The 7,954-nt window shown below is 39.7% G+C and overlaps 1 long non-coding RNA gene across 2 annotated transcripts; it reads right to left on the bottom strand.

Annotated features, from left to right (window-relative positions):
- Positions 1 to 559: 559 nt before the first annotated feature.
- LOC111969161 (uncharacterized) lies at positions 560 to 6,777 on the bottom strand. 2 transcript variants are annotated; one of them, XR_002877957.3, is made up of 3 exons: positions 5,218 to 5,285; positions 4,878 to 4,976; positions 560 to 714 (listed from the first exon to the last, which is right to left on the bottom strand). It is a non-coding gene; the product is annotated as an uncharacterized lncRNA (long non-coding RNA). The 2 variants fall into 2 exon arrangements; XR_011480456.1 differs by lacking the exon at positions 5,218 to 5,285 and adding an exon at positions 6,714 to 6,777 and having other exon boundaries at positions 561 to 714.
- Positions 6,778 to 7,954: the final 1,177 nt, after the last annotated feature.

The following is a 7,954-nucleotide window of genomic DNA, read 5'->3' as shown; positions in this document are numbered from 1 at the left end:
CTATTACAATCATATTAAAATATAACCAGTAGCTTTAGGCCTATTACAATCATATTAAAATATAACCAGTAGCTTTAGGCCTATTTCAATCATATTAAAATATAACCAGTAGCTTTAGGCCTATTACAATCAGATTAAAATATAACCAGTAGCTTTAGGCCTATTACAATCATATTAAAATATAACCAGTAGCTTTAGGTCTATTACAATTAGATTAAAATATAACCAATAGCTTTAGGTCTATTTCAATCATATTAAAACACGTTTTATGCTCAGTCAATCCATTGACTTCTATTTTGCTACTTGTAGGCTACTGTCTGTAATTTGTCTCAATATATTTCATGATGTGTATCCTAACATGAACACAATGTTGTGCTAAATCTGGGATTTAGTGCATTTTTATTGGGTAAGCATTAGACTAAGCCGCCTCAATATTTGCAGCCTGGTCCTCCAAAACTCAGTCAAAACAGAAAATGTGTGTCAGTCTGTCTCTTGTGAAAACAGTGAACAACTTGTGAACATTTCTGAATTATAATATATACTTTTCAGAGACAGTGTTGTTTAACTCACTGACCATGACCCATGAGTTCTTCTTACCTTTGTTCAGTAGAAAAGTCTCCCTCTCTAAACAGTATAGGATGACCCATAGACCAGTCACTCTTCATGGACACACAGCTGGGAACAGGGGAGGCTGGTCTCTCCTGCTTGATTGGACTTCAACACAACAGAGACAAACATTACATCTCTCATCTACTCTGAGCTCAGATAACATGAGGGAAACATGAGTTTCGGTCCAAAACGCTATATATCACTTTTCAGAAATGTTGAGGTAAATTTACTAACCGGGAGGGTTGAATGATGTAATTTATTGGTGGGCTGGAAGACGCACTCTTGTCTTTTCTATTCCGAGGTTGTTTACTCGCAATATCAGATATTAAGATGTTTTTTATAATGAATGTTTACTGAGGTTGAGGTTCTGACTAGTGATTATTTACCTGGGGTTCAATACCTGCTATTGTCACTATTTGTTTGCTCTCCCAAAAGCAACACAGCCCAAATACGAGATATATAGCTAACTAAAGTAATGAGTGACCATTTTAGAAAATCATGGGACATATAGTCTGTGGTTGAATGCTATTTTATGTTAATCATATTGCTTGTAGCCTATAACTGATGCTTCATGGTCTTATGCTTCCATCTATTGGAAATATTTAGCAATTAAAGTTATTAATTCACGTACAGACATTGGTGAGGCAGCTGAGAAATTAAGTGTATTTTTCTGGTTAATTCCTTAGATCTCAAACCTGCCCCACCTATCCCACACCAATTTCAAACCAGTTCAAACCACATTTTAAAATAAAACTAATGTATCTTGTTTATCAAGTGTTCTGCCTTGCAATAATAAATATAATAACAAAATTAAAAAAGCTAAATGCTTAGACAGGTTTTGATTAACAAAATAATTAAAATGCTATTTAGTACTATAATGTATTTAGTAACATAATATTTGTTCTAAATTACTTTCTAAAAGTGTTCTAGGCTACCCTACCCTAGAATTAGGGTTAAGGCTAAAATAGGTCATACGAAGGGTTATAGTTTCTGTATAGCACTTTGTGACATCTGCTAATGTAAAAAGGACTTTCTAAATACATTTGATTGATTGTTAGGTTTAGGGTTTTTAAGGCAAAAAATAGTATGGGTTTGTAGCTCTCTTGCTCCTCCCTGTGGCCTTCTGTGGGTACTACATAACTCATTCACAACACCTGCTAGGCTCATAATCTGAGGTAGCAACTGCGTCAGATCAACAAATCAATGAGCTAGACCTGTCCACTTGGTTTGTAACTCAGTGAACCTGCGCAGCATTCGCTCAATTCGATGCCTACAAACGAAGATATCGATGCATATCACATTACCCAGCAGCCATTCAGAAACAATAAGTTGTCAAGAAAATATTTTTTTTATTTCTTAATTAAAAAATGTCTTCTGGCTGTTTAAATCAGCCACATCTTGAAAAAGTGGACAGGGAAATGTGTTTTGTTTAGGTTGTACACCTTTTTCTGAAAACAAATATGGTTAACCATGACCAGAAAATGGTTAACGTTTAGGACTGTGGGTCACCACAACATGTACCCAGGTGAACATTGATCGCGCTCACCAAGTAGCCGTAACCATATTAATAATAAATTACCTGAGGTCAGAGTTCACGGTTAATGCCGGCAGGTCTCATTGAAAACTATAGAGAAGATGGTATTGTGATGCAGAACAATGAGCTGGGAATAGAACGTTCAGAAGGTGAGTTGGTGTCACGGTGTTCATCAGGACTAATAGGAGCTGGCAGGGTGAAAAATGAGCTAAAATTAGGAGGCGCACCGAAAATAATATTCAAAAGTTCGGTCCTTGGACACAGAGGGGTTAAACACTAAAGTTACCGTCCATCTAGTGAAGAGAGGAGAACCGGACAGAGGTAGTCAGCATCCGTCAACGAGAGAGGGAGAAGCCCTCCACGGGATTTAACAGGTGGAAGAAACAACCGGGGAGCTCCATCGGTCCATAAGAAATGCAGGCAGCCGGTGATGATGTAGTGGTAGCTTGGATAACAAGGATGCTGCTGATAGAGTAGCTAGCTAGCTTACCTAGCTGTACCGACTTGCTAGGATAACTAGGATGCTGCTGGTAGAGTAGCTAGCTAGCTTATCGAGCTGTACCATTGCTGGATAACTAGGATGCTGCTGGAAGAGTAGCTAGCTAGCTTACCTAGCTGTACCGAACTAGCTTGGCTGCTAGCAGGTCGTTCATCGTCCCTCGTCTCGATGATGATGAAGAATCCGGTGAACCACAAATTGAAACCAGGATAGAGAATGAAAAGGATCTGGCTACACTCATACTGCTCCCTGACCATTAAGCAAAAACAAATTGAACACTAAACTTCGGTGTCTCAACACTGCAGTGAACTCTATCGTTATTCCTCAAGACACCTCAGCCAACTGCACGTAACCCGACAATATGGCTTGGCGCCACACCGTACGGGGACGCGGACAGTTCTGTACGGGGACGCGGACAGTTCTGTACGTGACGCGGACAGTTCCTGGACGCGGACATGAGCAGTGCAACACAATCAACTAAACCCAGTCTTTACAGTGGGTTACATTAGTAAATTCATTTTTATTATTATGTTAAACAAACATTACGTTGTTTTATAACAATGTTTTGCGATCTGGCCCATATCACAAAGCGGTCTCAGAGTAGAAAATTGGTCGTGTAAGTATTGAGAATAAAGAAATTTACACTTATGGGTATAATTAAAGCATGCATGAAGTCTCTAGTCCCACCTAGTCGGCAGATTTTATGACACCTGGTGAGCTGTCCTAAGTAGTTAAGAGTTAACAGCAGGTGTTCTTGATAATACTATAGAATAATGCAGCGAGTCAGTGGTTCCTGCACCACATGTAATTGCTTTGGAGTAGATAAAAATAATGTTTTATATTTCTATATGATCAATCCATAAAAATTAGACCTTCAATGCAACAGGTGTGTTGTTTTTTGACAATGGTTTATGTATAATATTATATGTATCACAAGTGATAGCCATGTATGTCTGCTAACATTTTGTCTTCATTTTGGCAGATTAACTCATACTTATTCTGAAGACTACTCAGATTTTCCCAAGTGGCTAAGAGGAGTAGGATGGAGCTGTGCCGAAAGGTGACTGGGCCAGTATGAAAAAACTGTCAGAATTGATCTGACCACTGGAGGGCACCTGGTTCAAATCCTCAAAACCATTAACCTTTCGTAGATCAAAAACTCTAGAGGTTCTTCCTTCACTGAACCAAAAAATATGTATAACTTTTATGGTTCCTAATATTAAGGAATGATAGAAGCCTTTTTGTTCTATAAGGAACCTTCTTTTATAAGAGGTAAAAATAACACGTTTATCTTTTGATTATTTTAATTATCTACATCATGTTAATTTCAAGATATCCCTTTGCGAGCGCAACATCACGTTGTTAAAAATAATCCTAAATTGTAATGCTATAAATTGGGCAATGAAGCATCATAAGTAATATGTCAGAAATGAACATTGTATGCAACGTTGTACGCAACATTATTGGCAAGGGACTTGATGCTACTGCAACAGTATATTTAGAGTTGTTAAACGGGTGTGAAGAGTGTGTTGATATAGACGGTAATATTATAAAAAAATCTGCAGTATTTTAAAAATTCTGCAGAACCCCTGCAGTACCTCCACAGACCCGGATTGAAAAACCCCTGCAGTACCCTCCACATACCCGGATTGAAACCCCCTTGCCAGTACCTCACCAGACCCCCCTGATTCGAAACCCTGCAGTACCTCAAAAAACAGGGGACCCGCCCCCGGGATTTGGGAGAAAAAAAAACCCCCCCTTTTTGGGGGCCAAGGCGTTTTAAAACTCACAGACCGGATTGGAACCTTGCCAGTTACCCTCCACAGACCCGATTGAAACCCCTGCAGTACCTCCACAGACCCCGGATTGAGAACCCCTGCAGTACCTCCACAGACCCCGGATTGAGAACCCCTGATTTAGCAGCTGCTCTTATCCAGAGAGATTTACAGTAAGTGTATTCATCTTATTAAGCTCCATGAGACAACCACATATCACAATCAAATATACAGGATACAAACATTACATTCCAGCTAAACAATGGATATATAGCGTTTTGCTAAAAAATATATATATATATACGGTTTTAAAATAAAAAGCAATACATATCTGAAAACTATGAATAAAAAAATCTGAGAACAGTAATATTGAAGGTACCCATAAGCAATCATTTCTGATAATGAAACAAATGTGAACATTTTTGGAAAAAGCATTTTTGAAAGAATTTTCTCATCTCACCTCTTAGCTTTGGTGTCATGTTCCCCAGAGAGACTCATTTTAGAGGCAGGGCCTCCCTCCTCTCTCTCCCCAGAGAGACTAATTTTAGATTACTGACACCTAAACACAAAGAGTGGAGGCTGTTATAGCACATCATGATAAGTGATCATGATAAGTGATCATAGCCTCATAATAGTTTGTAGGTAGCCTAGACCGAAAAGAGTCTGGCCGTCTTTCCTACATAGCAACACATTTATTTAATGATACCAAGAAATATGTGCCACTGTTTCAACAGCCATTTTGTAACTGCGTGGGCTACAAACATACTTTTAATTTCATATGAGGAAATCACATAACTTACAGTCACTGGTGTAGCTGCCTGTTTTCTTGCAGATGAAGTAGCTTTCATAGACAACTCATTAAACCAGCCTAAACAACAGTAAATAAAAGATGTAAAATGGTCAAAAGTGAATCCAGATAGAGCCATATACATTCGAGAGAGGTATTGTATATTGCTACAGATGTTGGATCTTAATTTGAGCCAGTTTGCTACAGCAGGAAAATATTCCTGCAGCAACAGGACATTTTAATTATTACGTGGATTATAATTAATTAACAATTTTTAAATGGAAAAGTTGAATTTATCATCTTCAGAAACCTTTTTTAAACAGTGTTAACCCAGTATCAGTATAAATAGGGTATAGTTAAAACTTCTTAATGCTAGGGAGCAGTATCCTGAATTTTGTCTGTCTGACATTCCCAAAGTAAACTGCCTGTTACTCAGGCCCAGAAGCTAGGATATAATTGGTAAATTGGATAGAAAACACTCTGAAGTTTCTAAAACTGTTAAAATAATGTCTGTGAGTATAACAGAACTGATATGGCAGGCGAAAACCGGTGGAAAATCCATCCGGAAATGTTGTTTTTGGAGGTCACAGGCCTTTTCAATGGAAGGCTATGGGAAAAACAAATAAATAGCTCCCAGATTGCAGGACCTATGGCTTCCACTAGATGTCAACAGTCTTTATACAAGGTTTCAGGCTTGTTTCTTGAAAAACGAACAAGTAGTTGTAGTTTATCCAAGGTGTTCCTCATTAGAAAGGTAGTCTTGTTGCGTGCCTGAACAGGAGTGCCCTCTTCGTTATTTATCTGCCCTATTGAACATACTATTCTCCATCTCAAATATTATCGATTATTTAGATATTAGGGTACCTGAGGATTAATTAGAAACAGAATTTGACTTGTTTGGACGAACTTTACCGGTAACTTTTTGGAATCCTTTGTCTCCATGTTGAACGAGTGGATTAGTGAAATCAATGGCGCCAACTAAACAGACTTTTTGGGATATAAAGAAGGACTTTATCGAACAAAACAACCATTCATTGTGTAGCTGGGACCCTTGGGATTGCAAACNGGCGCCAACTAAACAGACTTTTTGGGATATAAAGAAGGACTTTATCGAACAAAACAACCATTCATTGTGTAGCTGGGACCCTTGGGATTGCAAACAGAGGAAGATCATCAAAGGCAAGTGATTTATTTTATCGCTATTTGTGAATTTTGTGACGCCTGTGCTGGTTTGAAAAACATGTTGGATGTGGGGCGCTGTCCTCAGATAATCGAAAACTATGCTTCGCCGTAAAGCCTATTGTAAATCGGACAACGCGGTTCGATTTCCAAGATTCTAAACTAAAGAATGATGTATGACCCTTGTATTTTCATGAATGTTTAATATTACGATTTTGTATTTTGAATTTGGCGCGCTGCAATTTCACCGGATGCTGTCGAATTTGATCCCACTAGCGGGATCCGATCCGCAAGAGGTTTTTAACCCAGTATTAGTATCAGGATTCTCACCTTGTAGCCTGAATTCACAACCAGAACTTCTCAAGTCATTGAGAAATTTGTAATCCTGCTGAGATACCACCTTCCTGATGACTAGTGCTCTGTATATTCTGATGGAAACATGGCTCACTCGGGATACGTTATCAGAGTCGGTACACCTCCGCCACCTGGTTTCTTCACGCATCGCGCCGACAGAAACAAACATTTCTCTGGTAAGAAGAAAGGCGGAGGTGTATGCCTTATGATTAACGAGACGTGGTGTGATCATAACAACATACAGGAACTCAAGTTCTTTTGTTCACCTGACCTAGAATTCCATACAATCAAATGTCGACCGCATTATCAACAAAGAGAATTCTCTTTGATTATAATCACAGTCGTGAATATTGATGAATACGCTGATTCGCAAGTAAGTTTATTAGCATGTGCATCGGTGATGTTGTACACACAACTACTATTAAAACCATTCACCAACCAGAAACCGTGGATTGATGGCGGCATTCGCGCAAACTGAAAGTGCGAACCACTGCTTTTAACCAGGGCAACGCGACCGGAAACATGACCGAATACAAACAGTGTAGCTGTTCCCTCCGCAAGGCAATCAAACTAGCTAAGCGTCACTATAGAGACAAAGTAGAGTCGCAATTCAATGGCTCAGAAACGAGACGTGGCAGGGTCTACAGTCAATCACGGACTACAAAAAGAAAACCAGCCCCATCGCAGACCACAATGTCTTGCTCACAGACAAACTAAACAACTTCTTTGCTCGCTTTGAGGACAATACAGTGCCACCGACACGGCCCACTACCAAAACCTGCGGGCTCTCCTTCACCTCAGCCAACGTGAGTCCAAATTTTAAACGTGTTAACCCTTGCAAAGCCCAGACAGCATCCCTAGCCGTGTCCTCAGAGCATGCGTAGAAGAGCTGGCTGGTGTGTTTACGGACATATTCAATCAATCCTGTTCCCAGTCTGCTATTCCCACATGCTTCAAGAGGGCCTCCATTGTTCCTGTCCCCAAAACTGAGCTAAATGACTATCGCCCTGTAGCACTCACTTCCGTCATCATGAATTGCTTTGAGAGACTAGTCAAGGATCATATCACCTCCACCCTACCTGACACCCTAGACCCACTCCAATTTGCTTACCGCCCCAATTGGTCCACAGACGACGCAATTGCAACCACACTGCACACTGCCCTAACCCATCTGGACCAGAGGAACACCTATGTGAGAATGCTGTTCATCGACTACA

The sequence above is a fragment of the Salvelinus sp. IW2-2015 genome, linkage group LG10, assembly GCF_002910315.2.
Source record: "Salvelinus sp. IW2-2015 linkage group LG10, ASM291031v2, whole genome shotgun sequence".
Classification (NCBI taxonomy): domain Eukaryota; kingdom Metazoa; phylum Chordata; class Actinopteri; order Salmoniformes; family Salmonidae; genus Salvelinus; species Salvelinus sp. IW2-2015.
The sequence above is the reverse complement of the archived record's forward strand: the minus strand, read 5'-3'. Positions and strand labels throughout refer to the sequence as shown.